General features: G+C 41.7%; 1 protein-coding gene across 5 annotated transcripts in view; it reads left to right on the top strand.

Annotated features, from left to right (window-relative positions):
* The window catches only part of WASF3 (WASP family member 3), a 129,545-nt gene that overhangs the window by 63,646 nt on the left and 48,749 nt on the right, over positions 1–17,150 (top strand). The window lies entirely within an intron of this gene.

Genomic DNA, 17,150 nt, shown 5'->3' with positions numbered 1-17,150 from the left:
GATTTTCTGTTCTTATTTTTGGCACTTTCTCCAACCTCCCCCAGAAAGATTCCTTGACATCCTCTTCACTTTTTTCCTGGCATTTCTCCTCTTTATGTTAGCATCTTTGGTTGGTATTCTCTTTCATTAGGGCCGACTTATCTTCCAGAGTGTTGCCTCCTCTTTGGGAAGAAATGATCCCTAATTGTTGAATGTGTTGTAGCCTCTAGGATGGTCAGTGCATTGTTTCTTGAGTCTGGAGACCTGCCGTTCCAGTTTGATCAGTATTGGCTTGGCTTCCCTGGGGCACCATCAAAGCATTCTAGGCCTGGCCGGAAGTGCCCCAAGGTCCTTGTCAGAAGCCAGAGCAGGGGTTCAGATTCAATGATGAAAACCCTGGAGACAGAATTTACCAACATCCTCTAATTTATTAGATATTCTTCATTTCTTGTTTAATTGCATTGTACTTACCATGTAATTTCAACTTTTTGGAATTTGTTGACTTTTTTTGTTACCTAGTTCATGGCAATTTTTAAACAACTTTTCTATGTATGTTTGAAGAGAATACATTCTCGAATTGTTATGTGCAAAATTTTAAAATACTATCAGTTATAGTATAGTTCAAATCTTGTGTTTTTTTGTTTCTGAGAGAAGTATGTTGGGGCTTCTACAAAAAAGGATTATAAAAGTTCTCAATATGAAATGTGTCTTTGCCTTCGTCTATTTCATTGCTTTTCACGTTGAGTTTCTATTGTGTCTTATATTAATATTGCTCTACTGCCCCCTTTTTGTTGTTAGCATTTGCCTGGCATTTTTTTTTTTAGTTCCTTCATTTTCAGCCTTCTTGGTTATTTCATTTTAGATGTGCTCCTGGATATTTGGCTTTTTTGTTTTTCAAACTGAGTTTTTGTGTTGCTTTCTTTTAGTAGAGGGCTGGTGTAGTGGGTAAGAGCAATGACTTGGGGCCCATTCTGTCTGGTAGAATGCAGGCTCTGCTGTAAACTGGCTGTGTGGTGTTGGTCAAGTGTACTTAACTGTTGGCGCCTCAGTTTCTTCCCTGTAAAATGGAAATGTTAATAGTTTCTACTTTACTTTGTAAGAATTAAATGAGTTCATATATTTAAAACACATAACAGGGCTTGGCACATAATATGAGTCTTAACTATTATATTAATAGATGAGTTCACCTGTGAACATTTATTGTAATTTATTTGGAAGGCCACTATTAGTACCTTCTTTTTATTAAAAAATTTTTTTAATCCGTTTCCTGCCCATTGCTGAATTTATTACAGTTTTTTTTCCTATAATGGTTTGTTATTGATACATCCAGTATTTTTTAGTTGTTTGCACTAAAGTAAAACAGTAATTACACAAATAATACCTGAATATATTCTTCTTTAAAAATCTTGAAACACCTTTGAAATTAAAGTGCCCTTTGACACTCACGTCCACCCATCCCCATAGGGGTAACCATTATTAGGAATTTGGGATGTTTCCTTCCAGACCTTTGGCAGGCTTGTCCATATATACATACATAAAGGAAATATATAGTGACTTTTGGACACATGGTACACGGCTATTCTGAACCTTGCTCTTTTCATTCATCACTCTGATTTGGAGATCACTCCGTTTTTATTTAGCTTGGTGCTTTCAACAGCTGCCTTTCCTCTATTGGTCATCATTTCCAGTTTTTCACTGTAACAAACAGTGCTGCAGTGAACATTCTTGTCGATGAAGCCTTGTGCACAAGTGAGAGTGTTTCTCTGAGAATAAGAAGTGGAAACGCTAGATCAAGGATATGCTTAGTTTTATTAGATATAACCCTTTGGAAGGGCAATTTGATGGTATTTATACATCCATCGACTAACTCTACTGTTTATCTTTCTAATACTTGATAGACCACACTTAAATTTTTGCCAATATGGTAAGGGAGAAATAGTCTTTCATTGTTGCACCACTATCCTGATTGCTGGGGAGATGGGGCATCTTCTTATCTCTGGGTTGGTTGCTGTTTGTATTTTTCTGATGTGAATTGTCTGGGTCTTCCCATTGTGGTTCTCCAGCTACACTGAGATGGCCACGTCCTCTCTGTCATATGTTTGGTGTGTTACTTCCTTTAATCTGATCCTGTTGCCTTTTAACTTTGGGAGATTATCAATCATTTATAGTCCTCTAGTATTGTTGCAGGTATTTTAAATATAGATCTTTTTTGTCATTTCTGGCGATTTGAAAACTAAGGAGAAGCCTAGACTAGGCGTTCTGTTCATTCTCGTCACCTAGACTTGTTCTTGTTTCTTCAGCCCTTCAGTTCAAATTGTATAGTGTGCGCGCGTGTCCGCACGCGTGCGCACACACACCCCCACCCCCACCCCCACCTCCACCTCAGTTCTTATAAATGTCTCATTTTAATTGGGAAATTTACTTAGCATTGCCAGAGCCTAAAAAGAAGAGTAAATTATCTATAATCCCAAGTCGAGGAAAAGGAGATGGTCCCTTTCTCTTATCCCAAAGATCAAGATAAACTGCAGTTTTCCTTACCTTTCCACACAAAACAGCATTTCTCTAAATCTCCTTAGAGACTGGGTCCATACTCACAGTCTTATGCACACAACTTCCCAGCACATATCAAATGGGATTTGAGTTACCAGGTGTCGTGCTGTATCGTGGTCAGCAGAGATCTAGGCAGAATGCTTCCCTGGCCTGGGAAGTAGGATAGGACACAGATATCTGGGACTTCACAATGGTAAACCAAAGGCTAGTCTTGTTACAAAAAGTCATGTATATCAAAAGTACAGCACAGGATAAGACTAGGTGGTCTAAAGCTTAGGCCCATAGCAGCAAGGCAGCATCAGGAGTGAGGGACCAGACAAAACCCTCTATTTAATAAAACGATGAAATACCTTCTATAAACGAAACCTTGGAAATGTAGACCAACTTCTTCCTTTTACAGTCAGTCGACCTCGCGGCAGATGGTTAAGTGCTTAGAAGTTCACTATTGGGAGGGGTAGAGGGAAGGAGAGGGAGTAGAAGCATAGAAGTCAAGGATTACTTGGATATCGAGGCACACAGTTTTTGCTGCCGTGGCTGCCTTTATGTACTGATAAGACACAGAAGTGAGGGAGCCTTGGCTTGTTGGTATATTTATAAATGGGGCTTGTAGGGGGAACAGTTACAAATGGGAATGTGGTAGGCAGAGCACTAGTGGAAGTCGGAAATTGAGATTTTAGTGTCTACTTGTCCTTGGCAAGTCTTCATGATCCGAGAGATTTTCGGTCTCTTTGTCTCGATTTCTGGTTGTAAAATGAAGAAGTTGGTCTACATCTCCCAGGTTCCATTTACCTAAAAAAAAAGTTTATTATTTTATTAAATAGCTGGTTTTGTCTGACTAGTCAAAACGGGGAAGGAAAATAGTTCCTAGTAAAAGCATCTCTGAGGTTCCTGGATTAGTAACATGCATCAGAATAAATTTTTGTGCACGACAAAGGAATATAAAACAGATGAAGGCTCAAATATAAAATATATTCTGAAGTTCCCAATGTACTGACACCAGGCCCATAAAGGGACTTGGAAATAAAATAATATATGAATATATTTTAAAAATATTTTCCATCTAATAGAAACTCAGTAATTTATTTAAGTTTAAAAAAATCCAAATTAAAGAAGGACATAACAACAGAGCATAAAAATCAATTTAAGTATAGAAAAATAGAAATACATGGTGGAAGGTTCTAGAACAGAAGTTTTTTTTTGCGCCTCATCACCCTCACCCATGATACCCAGGAGAGAAGGACAGGGGAAAGAGAAAGGATTGTCCTTTACCAGGCTCCCCATGTTGCTTGTCTGTATTCCCACTCATGATCGATTGTTTTTCTCCACCTTTACTCGCTTTGAGGTTTCTTCCCACAGCAGAGAAACTACGAGACAGGAGCCAACAGTGAAAACCCTGGGTGGAGAGAGTGTCCACCTAGATATCCACTCTCTGCCTTTTGTATTAGAACCGGAGGTCAGCTTCAACTTGGAGTGTCTTTAGGTGCCATTTTGTAGCCCACAGCAGACAAATGATCACTTCTTATCTCTGAATGTCCTCCAAAAACAGGTACTTGACAGAGGTTTCAGATATATTGTTATATTATTCCATAGATATAAATCTGTTTTTGTTCCTGGGATACTTTTTATTTAGTTGTTGAGGCTCTTTAGCAAAGACCAGATGATTTTTTAAAAATAATGGAATGCTACTTCTAAGGCTTGAACAAGAACGTTGTTCTTCCATCCTCTAATGTTTATTGAGTAGCTTCCACGTGCCAGTCGTTTTGCTGTGGGGTCTGCCATGCAGCGTTATCTCCGCCCCGTGCAGTCTTTTAGTTGTGTTTTAGTTTCCCAGGGATGAGAAATACCTTTATGTAGTGCTTGTCACACTGGATTGTAGCTTTATGTATATGTCTTTCTCCCTCACTAAACCATTAATTCCTTGAGGAAAGAGATTTTATTTTATTTTTGTCTGTTTATTCTTTGTGTTTCCACTGGCTAACGAACGCATAATAAAAATGCACTAGCTGTTTGGAGAGCAGGTGAATCCAATATGGTAGTTTCTGAAAGCCTGCAGAACATCTAACTGAAAGGAAACAAAGCAAATCAGAGCTGGAGGGAATCCGAGATAGCGCATCAGCTTTTCAGAAGAGGAAACCGAGGCCCACCGTGATTAAGAAGCTTGCACAGGGTCATGCAGTGTTCGTGGCAGAGCTGGCACTGGCACCCAGGTCCCCCAGTTCTAATCCAGTGTTGTTTCATTGTGCCTTCCTCTCTCATCATGCAGAAACATACAGACCATGTTCTGAGTGGAAAATGTTAACATTTATCCCAGTGAAACGCTATTGATTAGATCTTATGCAGTCTTTCCTCCTCCACCCTCCCCCCTCATCACAACTTTCATCTAAAGCTTATTGAAAAGAGGAGGGGAGGCGGTGTAGCTCGAGAAGGTTGGGAGCTGAGGAAGCCCGCGCTCTTCCTTTGGCTGTGAGGATATGATATTAGTGGTGAATGTCTCCTGGAGAATGTCAGTCGGCAAGCAGAGTGCCGTAAAGCTGGGGTAAGCAGACATGGCCCTTGCCCCTCAAAATAAAAAGGGCCCAGTGGGGAGAACCGTGGGAAGTCAGAGGAAGGGCTTGGGCAGCACTGTGCTCGGCTCTTTGTGGGCGTGGGGACAGGACTGCTGCTGCCTAGGTCACTTTTATTCTGAGGACAAAACTTGTACATACAAGTCAGCGTGATTAAAAAGCCAAACGTCGGAGGGGCCGCGCGGTGGCGCAAGCGGTTAAGTGCGCACGCTCCGCTTTGGTGGCCCGGGGTTCTCGGGTTCAGATCCCAGGCGCGCACCGACGCACCACTTGCCGTCCCATATAAAGTGGAGGAAGGTGGGCATGGATGTTAGCCCAGGGCCAGTCTTCCTCAGCAAAAAGAGGAGGATTTGCAGACGTTAGCTCGGGCCGATCTTCCTCTCACACACACAAAAAAAGCCAAACGTCTGCAGCACGCACACATTTAGTGTGGTGTGTGTGATACGGTCTGTGTCACGTGACTGCGCTTGGCCGTGCTCTGCACTCTAATTGCCTGGCGCGCAGCAAGCAGAGCAGAGGTTACCAGCATGTCAGGACAGAAAAGGCAGAATCATTAACAGTGTCAGCTTTTGCCAACTGTGCATGTTCTCAGAACTCACAGGACAGTCTTTATGGCTGCATAGTGGAGAAAGAAATCCATCACAAAATCTATTTGTTCAATTTTGTACACTCACCTAGCTCTATCTATCAGTAATATAGTTTAAAAACATGTCATAAAGACAGTGCAGTTAATATAAGTTACTCTGCATCCAATCAACCCTTTCTACAATCACAGGATAAATTGGAGAGTGATCACAGTTGTGGGTTTCAATTTAATTTATACTGCCCATTGCAGTGTATTCTATTCCTGAAAGCTATTATCTGTACAAATGTAGTAGTGTTATTCTTTTCTTTGTGAAATAGTTTGCTTACTTTGGGGTCTGCACACACAAATACTCAGAGTACACTCAAATGTTCACTCATCAAGAATGTCAGTTTACTTTCTTTTCCCTTTATAACTATATTTATATAGTTAACACTTCAAAGTCTTCTTAACAAAGAAACTGATATGTTCATCTTGTTCTTACTGTGATGGCAGAGAGTTTCTCTTCGAATTAGGATGTAAAAAGTTGCAAGAGAACATTGCTTCCACCAATGAGACACAGAAGAAGCCAGATGATGTACGAAGTAATAATTTTTCTTGAACTCTGAAGAGTGTCAAGGCCTCCTGAGGAGAGACAGGACACTTGAGCTGTTGAATGTTTAGCAGAGCATGGGAGGAACAGGTGTCCACCATAGAATTGGGTAAAATGAGTTCTTAGAGGATGAATGTGAGTTAACATAATTAGTCTAGAATAACCGGGAGCCCAGATACAAGGGAAATTCACACTCACAAACTCTCTTCTACAAGCCTCTACCAGGTGCTCATAGAAGGATTAGAGAGGCCTGGAGATCAGAAGAAGCCCCCTTCAGTGGTGCAGCCATGCGGGAGGTAATCATACTAGGGAGCAGGCATGAGGTACATAATGTCTGCTCCCCCAGACCCTTCTCTCCTATGACACGAAAGTTGCTGGGAGGGCAGCAAACCTTCTAGCCCCCAGGACCCAGGCAAACAGCTATCGCTTCTGGTGGAGGGCTAAGGAAACCCTTCTTCCTGCCCTTTGTAACCAGCAGAGATCCTCTGCTTCTGGGGCAAAGCATAGCAACAAAAGCAGGATAACCTCTTAGGCCCATGATCTTTCAGTGACACAAAGCAGAGTTCTACTTTGGCTGTACAAGAGACAGGAAACTCTCATGCCCAAGACAGGGACAGATACAAGGCAGAGTTTTGCTGCCATGGGGAAGAGAGGCACAGGTGCTGAGGAGGCCACACTCTGAGGTCCAGGTCCACAGGTCCTTCCTAAGATTTAGGCCGGGCCAGGAGAGCCAAGAACTTTCCCTGCCCCTACCGTGAACCTAGCTTCTGGAAGCAAAGCAGCAGCCCTCTGCTGGAAGGCGAATGTGGAGAGGGACCACCTTTGTGACATAAGTGAGAAGGGACTGCAGAGTAGAGCAGGAACACTATGAAAAATATGGCATTCCAGACCCCAAAACAGGCACAAGGTAACAGCTCATCGCTAGGGGATTTTGATGCTGTCCTGTATTAGATAACAGTAGCAACATATTTGTTAGATAACAATAGCAACATATCTGTTCAACCACTGAGTAGTTTGTGTTAGTTCCCTGTAGTGATGTAGTGACTTAATCCCCTGTAGTGGAGACCATGCAAGCCCATTTCCAGGTGGAAATACTGTTTTCCTCATTGGCTACTGTTCTACAAATGGTGTCCAGCATTCAGCAAAAACTATGGCACAAAAAAGGCAAGGAAGACTGACCCATTCTCAAGAGATAAAGCAGTCAGCAGGAACAGGCTCAGAGAATCCAGATGTGGGAGCTGTCAGATGGGGCCTTTAAAGTAACTATGCTTAATGTATTAAAGGATGTAGTGGAAAAAGAGGACAACATGCATGGACTCGTAGAGAATATCAACAGAGGGATTAAAACTTAAAAAAGTTAAGTGGAAACTACTGGAAACAAAAAACATGATAAATTGAATTTGTCAGCAAACTGGACATAGCCGAGGAAAGAATCAATTGAAGTGTAAGTCAACAGAACATAAAATGAAGCATAAAAAGAAGAGAGAGGAAAAGAGAAAAGGAGGATGTGTAGGAGAAAAACTACACTCTTGCCGTATTTCTCATCTCCTCTCAGTTCTCTGCTGTACACACAGCACTGTGCTTCTGATACCAGATGTGTGGGTTTCCCCACGTCAAGCAATTCTCTGCAACATCGGCTGGTTGTCCTGTAATTCAGTTCAATTCTGACACTAACGGGAGTTAGTGTAGACCCCACAAGTTAAGGGCTCAGTCTTGCAAGACTGCTCTTACTTTCTATGCCAATCAGAAGTCCCAGGTTGTCTCTGAACATGTGACCAGCCGGCTATAAATCAGCGTTCCCAGAATAACATCTTTCAAGTACCAAAAGACCAAAATTGTAAAAAGGCCCAAATCCTTTCAATCCAGAATTCTATACCCAGCAAAAATATCTTAAAAATTAAGGCAAAATAAAGACTTTTTCAGACAAATGAAAACTGAGGGAATTTATTGCCAGGAGATCTGCACAGTAAGAAATGTTAAAGGAAGTTCTTTAGGCAGAAGGAGTACCAAATGGCAGTTTGGATCTACACAGAGAAATGAAGAAACTCTGAAATGGCAAAAATGAGGGTAAATATAAAAGTCATATTTTTCATTATTTTCATTTCCTTTAAACAATAATTGACTGTCCAAAGTAAAAACAAGAACAATGTATTGTGGGTTTATAACATAAGAAGTAAAATCTATGACACCATAGAACAGAGCATGGGAGGGAGAAATTGGAAGTATATGGTTCTAAAGTTACAGTGTTCACTCACTCTGTGTGATGTATTTTAGTATTGTTTGAAGGTAGATTGGATAAGTTAAGCATATGTATTATGAGCCCTAGGGCAACCACTAAAAAAAAGTTAAAAGTGAATAAAAGGCAGTTATGGAGATAAAATGACATCATAAAAAATAATTAAAAGAGGCAAAAAGGAACAAAGACTCAAGAACAGATGGGACAACTAGAAAACCACTAGCAAGATGGATGGTTTAAATTCTATCATATCAACGTTTACATTGAATGTAAATGATCTGGACACACCAATTAAAAGTCCGAGATTGTCACGTTGAATAAAAAAGCAAGACCCAACTATATGCTGTCTAAAATAAACCCACTGTAAAGACACAGAAAAGTTAAGATTAAAAGGAAAAAGTTTTACTGTGTAAACACTGATCAAAAGAAGAAGGAATCACTGCATTAATATCAAAATAGACATTGGAACAGTAATTATTACCAGGGGTAGATGGAGCGTCCCATAATGATAATGGAGTCACTTCACCAAGAAGACATGATAATCTTAGTATATATTCACCGCAGACCTGCAAAATACATAAACAAAAACTGATAGAACTTAAGGGAGAAATTGAAAAATCCACAATTATCATTGGCAACTTCAACACTCCTCTAAATAATTCATAGAACAGGTATACTAAGAATCAGTTAAGGGTACAGAGGATCACAGCATCATCGTCAGTCATTGCAGCTGAATACACATTCCTTTGATGTGCCTGTGGAACATCCACCAAGACAAACCATTTTCTGGGCCATAAAACAAATCTTGACAAATTTAAAAGAATTAAAATCAGACAAAGCATGTCCTCTAAATACAGCAAAATTAAACTGAAAATCACTAACAATAAGATATCTGGAAAAATCCACCGATTATTTAGATTACTAAGATGACTGCTTATCCCAGAGAGACCTTCCAGGCTGTTCAGTGTGGACAGGAGTGGATATGGAGAGGGCTATTCAGAGAACTTCATGCTGTTTTAAACATTTGTTGAATTTGCTTCTATAACTTTTTTAGAATAAAACTTTCCAATTAATCTTGCTATGGGAAAACTTAAGAGTTTCAGTATATGGAATTTTAAAAAGAGGTTAAATAAGTTATTGGAAGAGAGGTAAGTTGCCTTGAAGTAGAAAGCACATTGATATGATTTTGAAATTCTTGAATCATTTGACTTTAATTAGAAGAGCCCTACTTGGAGAAGTTAAATGCCACTTCAGGCATTAGTTGTATAATAAGTAAAATTAGAGGAAGAATTCAGGTTTAGGTTAATTGTACAATAAATAAAATTAAAGGGGAAATACTAAGTATCTTATTTTAGTAACGAATATGATATTAATATTAAAGTAATAACATTAGTATTGTACATTTTTTTGCCCAGCAAACATTTTCACGTAAGGAGGGCAGGGAAGGTGTAATTAGTGTACACGGGGCTTCATGGGGTTAATTTGATAAGGTAATACATAAATCAGAGTTGCTGTGTATTCAGCATTGTCTACCCCATTTTCTGTAATTAATATCCACTTTATGTCATTCTCTGCTGGTGACCTATTCTTTTCGGTTTTTCACTATACCCAGTCAACAGTTGACATGCATCACTGTTTATCATTCAAAATACATTTGAGGACTGCATTGGGAGGGTTATGGGGACAGTGAAATGTGATGTGTTACAGTAATGGAGGGTCAGAGTTGATGGGAGGGATTCTTAAGAGATTTCTCACAAATAAAGTGAAATTAGCTACTCAAGTTGCTGTGAGCACATACAAATGCTGGATACAGTATAACAAGCATGTGTGTGCATATACATCTTTTAAAAAATATTCCCATGCTAAAAAGAATGAATTGGCAGCTCCGCTATATGTGCTAGAAGCTACGGGAATCGAGAGGGGAATGGACACTGAAACAGGTTCTGGAGGCTAGGTTTTCCTGCTGCCGTGATCTAAAAGTGTGTCTTGGGCCAGCTGAGTCAGTGAGCTAGAACTGAGTCCCCAAAATAAACACTGGGGTTTGCAGAGGGTTGTCAGATCCCTTAAAAGTTGAATAGAAAAGCTGTGCTCACCAGCCCTGAGAAATAGCTTGCCATCTGTCTGGGGCTCCAGTAGTAAGAAAAAAAACCAGACACTTCCATGAGAAATTACAACCCCAGTTCTGTGCCAGAGTCTCAGTAGGAGCAAAGACAAAATTGCTCTATAAGGAAACTCTCATGAAGCAGGGTGCAGAGAACAAACGCCACTGTGAGCAATAATGTTTACAATAATAAGTACAACACTCTGGGAAGTATCAGCAGATGCAGCACACACACGCACACGCATGTACTGCATAAGCACACAGAATTAGTGCACCGACTGCTGGAGGTAATGAAGTTACTCGGATCCTCCTCGAAGGAGATGTCCAGACAGGTTTGCAAGTGCAAGGATCCCAGATGGGTCAGCTTCTACACATGCTTCTCTTGGGTCCCTTTGTGTAAACTCAACCCTCCCTCCTCCTGCTGGTCGCAGTCAGCTTCCTCTGAAAGTATGGGGCTTCTCTTTTCATTTTACGGTCCCAGGCAGAATGAGTCCAGAGTACCATACAGAACCGGAATTTAGAGTTCAGTGGGACTTGGGCCGTGCTCCTGACAAGATGGAGCCCCTTTCGAGACTAGGACTCCCAGCCCTGCAGTCTGGTGGTACAGAGATGGAAGCATAGACCTGTCGGTGGGCTTTTGGCAGAGTGATAAGTGGGGGTGTTCCTGCTTCCACTCTTTGGCTCTTAAACCCACGTGTCCTTCTTGGGGACATAGTGCCATGTAGAGGCCTCTGACTTCATGAACAGACTGCATCCTGAAGTGTGGCACCTATCTTTTCAGAGTTTCTCTTGAGCTGTTGCTTCAGTGTGCCTTGAGAAGGCTGCTCCAGTGCGCAGTGGCGCCATCCGCCACTGGGTAGTGCGGGATGTGATACCACCCACTGTGACCGGCCCACTCCCAAACCTCCCCCACTGAAGGGGAGCCCCTGGTCAGAGGCGATGATGTGTGGGATCCCATTGGGTCAATTCTGGGGGCACTGAGGCTGAAGGCTAGTGAATTTTGTCTGCTTCGTGTTCAGTGCCTCTTCCATGGTGAAGTACTTTGTAGTGGGGGTAACATATGATACAGAAGTCTTCGCACTATGCCCACTCCCATATGTCCACCCACAAGCCTTTATGCAGACCTTGTCGTACTGATAACAAGTTCTTTTCCTTCCAGTTCCTTGACCACACAACCGGGCTGTTGACTACTGCCCAGGTATCTCTATATATTTTTAGGGATAATATTTTAGCTCAGTCTGTGTCTCTGTCTGCACAAAGCAGGGTGAACTGGTATATTGCAGCTCCACCCATAGGGAAGATCTTCCTCTCCGTTGTCTTGGAGGGCCATCCCTGAATGCTGTTATAATGAAGCGAGGGGTCATTTTTGTCTTGCACCCATGTGTCGAGCTGACCTGTCTGTAAACGAGCCTCAGCTGGTTGTATGAGTCAGCGTATCACTAGAAGTACAAGGCATGGAGGCATAAGCAGCTGTGATGGGTGACTCTAGGTCTGGGCTTCCTGATCTTGTGACTCACTTGTACTTTCTGGTTCTCCTCTGGCTCGATCCCGGGTGTACCATTTCCATCTCATGTTGGACTGCTGCTAGTCGACTTAATAACTTCGCTGACAAACTCAGCTCATCATGGGAGCCTTGGACACCTGGTCCTTTTGTGCTCTGTGGTGTCTACCAGGGCCCGGTAATACATCAAGAGCTTTTTTTCCAAGGGCATGTAATTTTCTGCTGTGATGGCATGGCCTGACTTCAGAATCCCAGGGGCATGTGTTTGATTCTCCCCATGGAGCTTGCCATGGGCTCCATACTGCATCATTTCCCACTGCTGACGCCTCCATGCTTACTAGCCAGAGTCCACTGGGTCATATGGCCTAAACAGCTCAGTTGCTTACACCATAGCCTAGCCCTGTTGCAGAGTCCTGTCTTGCTCCAGGCCCCACTCAAAGCTGGCAGCTGCTGTGTCACCCAGTCTTTGGGCCAGAGCAGTATTCCTAGGTGCGTTGCTCCCAGGACCAAACCTAACAGGCACTGTGCCTCCTTCTTTATGGTAGGGGATGTAAAATTGGTCTTTTACTTAGGAGGGGATATCCCAGCATGCCTCTGACCACTGGGCCCCTAGAAATTTGAGTGTAGTTGCCAGACCCTAAATCTTCATAGAGTTTATCTTCTACACTTGGGAGCACAGGTGTCTTACCAAGGCCTCCAGTGTACAAACCACCCACCACTTGCCCGTTCTGTCCATTCAGCATGATGTCAATCTCTTTCCTCCCTCATCAGGCCCAGCACTAGTTATCAGCTTGGCATCCAGGAAGAGATGCATGCAGCTAATGCAGGGAGCACCTGCTGACTTGTGGGAGAGAGGCCTCTGCAGCATCTTCCAGCTCATTGGTGTGCTTACCACTTCTAGAGGGTCCTGGTGGGCAGTGGGAAGGTGTTTGGACTCAACATCATCATGGGCATCCGTCAGAAGTCCCTGTTCCGGTTGTTAGGATCCCAGGTCTTCTCTACCACAGCCCGGATCTGCGTAATAGACCTACCTTGACTGAGCATTCAAATGTTTTGAGTTCTGTAACTCTCATAATTGGGTCTGCAGTTCCATTACAGGTCATGATGAGGACCCACCAGGAAGGCTCTGATGTTCTCACACTTAACTATTAACTGTGTGCTAACAGCTTTCAGTATCTCATTATCCTTCTGCAGGGCGTCAGTACACCCTAGCAGTAACTAGTCAACTCTGTTGTTTTTCTAGCTGTTTTTCCTTCTCTATCTTCCAGGTGTCTGCATTATTATGCCTATCACGGCATTTTCTTCCACCAGCACATCTTCCACATCACTACCAGTGAAATCTGTAGTAATTAGACCAGGACCCTGCAGCAGGGACTATCAGTTAGGACAGCATCCTTTTCACTTGCAGAGTGGTACATGAGCAAGTCCTGAATCCTCGTCTTACCACCTGTTTACTCAGATCACTCTGAGGGCCACTAGGTTCTTTCAGAAACACATGTCAAGATGGGATCCACACCTGCAAGGATTTGATTAGGGGAAATGCCTGTGTGAAAGGAAATAGAGAGGAAGCAAGAAAAGGCTGGAAGATGCAAGTCTGACCCCTAGTGAAGGGGAGAGAGGAGCAGTGTCTCTCTTAGTTTTCTGTGGTCCAAGGGAGATTGGGCAAAGCCTTTGGGGAGTCATTGTCTTTCTCTTGTCTTTGCCAGTTTCTCTCAGTTATTCTAATTTCATGCTGCTGACAAAGTTTATCAGTCTCCATTTCATGTGATGAAAGAGTTATCCATCTCTGCTATTCAAGAGAGTGGCAACCAATCTGGATATCATGGTTCCACATCCAAGTTCCTAGGGAAGGACTCTGGCCTGGATTCAGCTGTGTCTTGAATCTAGTTCACAGTTATGTGAACCAGGCTGTGTCTCTCTAAATTGAGACATTTCCTATAAAAGTTGGGCAAACTACAGGTTTAACAGTACTACTTTATGTAACCTCTAATAATCCTTAAATGTTTGATTAGCAATCGTTGATTTTTTTTTTCTTAGCATATAGAATGACTTTGAAGAATGAGTTGGATGGGTCATAGTTCTTCTGATGAAGGAACTGAGAGGCATACTAAGCATTTCATTGGTAACTAATTGGGTTAGTTCATTATATGTTTGTTTTGTAATTGCAAAGCATTTTCAAGAGTAATGACTGACCCAACATTTTCTCCTTTACCTCTTTCTTGCTCTTCAGTTTATTCAAACCTGGATTAGTGTCAGATAACATAAAGGCTATCTGGGAAAAAATACATCTGTTAGAGTACTTCACATTGAATTGGAAAGCCGTGCAAGTCGTTGCTAGGTGATTAGAACTTTAAAAAAGAACTACAAAACCCTTTTTCTAAAATTGTGAAGACAGTAGCATGTCCTCTCTGTTGTCCTTTGTATTTAGACAAGTGTGGGAGCTCCAGATAAAGGTATAACGATAGTGAGAAATGAAGGCTAAGATTAATTAGTCAGAGCTAAAATACTGGAACAACACGTGAAGTGCCCAAAGAGAAGGCCGAATAGAAAAACTTATGTATATTATGTGGGTATATAATCAGCAGACATTTTTTGAATGGTCAAGTTTGTTGTGGACCGTGAAAGGCATTGTGGGGAACACAGAATTCGTAGACTCAGTTCCTAAATTCGGGTAGTTCATAGTCCACTTTGGGAGAAAAGACAAGCATCATTGCTGGCCTGGTAGCAGGCACATAGACTCCTGCAAGTTGCTTGGAATAATAAGTGGAGAAATGAATGAACAGCTGACATGTTACTTCTTCTGAATCCTTCTCAGACCTCTCTATTGTTTTAAAATATAGTGTATTAATAGAAAATGTGAGGTATAGTGAAGCTGACAGATCAAGAGATGATATTGGGGAGCTGCTCAGTTCAGGGAAAGGGGGAGGAAGGTCTTTAACTAGCATTGGCCATGTTTTGAATATGCTGGTGGGACCTCTGTGTGGTATGTGTATAATTAGGATTCTGTGTGTTTGACCACTTGTAGGTCCATAGACATGTGGGTAGTGGCTGGGGAGATGCTGTACTGGCAAGTTTCTGGGCGTGTCAGGTTTAAAAATATGGGAAAAGAGTGACATTTCATCCTGAATAAATACAAAATGAATGTGGAAAAAGGGAACTATTATATACATAGTCAGCATTCAGCTCCTAAATCTTATGTTTATCCCAAACCCTCTTTTGAGAAATTATTTAAAAGCTAATTCCTGCTTGGGCCAGTTTCACAAACCAGCGTCACCAGCAGACTGCTGATGAATTCAGAGCCTTCAGTCCATTTGGGTCGTTAGCCCACCTGGGCCATGTTAGGAAGCATGGCCACCCCTGTCCTTCCATTGCACCCTCCGCCCTGCGTTGCTCTGTGCTTCTTTATGGGCATCATGGTTTTTGTTGCTTGATTTCCTTCTAGTTCTCATGGAGTGAATCCTTACTGATCACTTGTCAGTACTTTTCTTTCCCACACTTTATGCTTTCATTAAGTTTATTAATGATTATTCTTTTTCTTTTCCTTAAGAGGCATTCTACTTTATTTTGTTGTGATTAGTTACCATCCTATTGCTCTAATTGATTCTCCCAGAAGGAAAAGACAACTCATGGTAAATCTTTTATACTTTCACCTAGAGACTTGTAGATCTAGAATTTTCCTGTTTCAGTACTCTTTCCTTGGGGGTGGACCTCTTCTTTTCATAATTTTTATGCAGATATTTTATGTAAATATTGTCTGTTTTCTGTAGTTCAGCCTTATCCTCGAAGAGTAAACTGTTCCTTTTTTATTCCTATGGTAGGAATAATAATTAACATTATAACAACATATAACATATAATAAAATTAATAAAATAAAATTTTTTGGATGTTACTATATGCCAGGCACTGTTCTAAGTGATTTCTATGTGTAATAACTCGTTACACTCTCACTCTGTGAGGTAGGTACTATTGTTATCTCTGTTTTACAGAGAGGAAACTGAGGCAGAGAGAGGTGAAGTGATGTGCTATAGGCAGTCGGCCTAAGTCAGTGGATGAGGTAGTATTTGAATCTGACATGGTCAGTGTTCAACCACCACCTTAATGGACATAAGGCAGAAACAGTCATAAAAAAATTGGATAATTGAACAAAACTTTTCCTTTACAGCTGTCACCCACTTTTGCCCTCCCCTGCTTCATTCCCCACACGACTTCTGCCCCGGGACCTTTTGTGAGTTAGCCCTAATTCACCCTTCAGATTTCAGGTCAGCAGTCATGTCCGCAGGGAGGCTGCCCATGACTGCTCAAAGAGGTCAGCACTCTGCCCTCACAAATGGTTCCATAACCCCATGTCCATTAACCTGTGTGGTTGGATCCCTATCGCTTTTTCTCAGTAGAATAAAGTTCCATTGGGGGACCTTGTCTGCTCTCACTTTCCATTGGGTCCTTGTCGCCTCGCATGCCGCTGGGTCTGTGGTAGGTGTTCAGTAAGTATTTATTGGGTGCGTGAACAAAGGTTTGAAGAAAGGAGGAAGAAAGACAAAGATTTATTATATGCTTAACCATATTCCAGGTTCTTTTAGGTACAGTATACCATACAGTATACCATTCAATTATTGTACCAGCTGGCAATAAGTTTTACTTCAAGAAACAGAACGCCCAACTAGAGTGGTTTAAACAAATAAGATATTATTTGTCTCACATAACAAGAATTCCAGATTGGCATTTCAGGGCTGATTTGACTGCTAACAGATGTCACCAAAGTCCTAGGCCTTCCTGTATTTTCTGCTCCTGCAAGTAGGGCAGTATGATCATCTTGTCAAGATGACACCTAATAATTGGATTTTCTACTGTTACGTGAGCAGTAGATTTGTTGCATGAGTAGTAGGTTTGAAACTCTACATACCTCCTGAAACAAAAAGTTGAGATCTTATTTTATTTATAATGTACTTTTTGAGGAGAGAGGTGAAAGTAGTTCCCAGGATAATGAGGAAGGCTTTCCTAAAGTGTCTGGTGATGCTTTACTATCTGTTCTTATTTAAGGCATTAA

This window comes from Ceratotherium simum, chromosome 10 (genome assembly GCF_057802395.1).
Source record: "Ceratotherium simum simum isolate JZ-2026a chromosome 10, ASM5780239v1, whole genome shotgun sequence".
Classification (NCBI taxonomy): domain Eukaryota; kingdom Metazoa; phylum Chordata; class Mammalia; order Perissodactyla; family Rhinocerotidae; genus Ceratotherium; species Ceratotherium simum.
The sequence above is the reverse complement of the archived record's forward strand: the minus strand, read 5'-3'. Positions and strand labels throughout refer to the sequence as shown.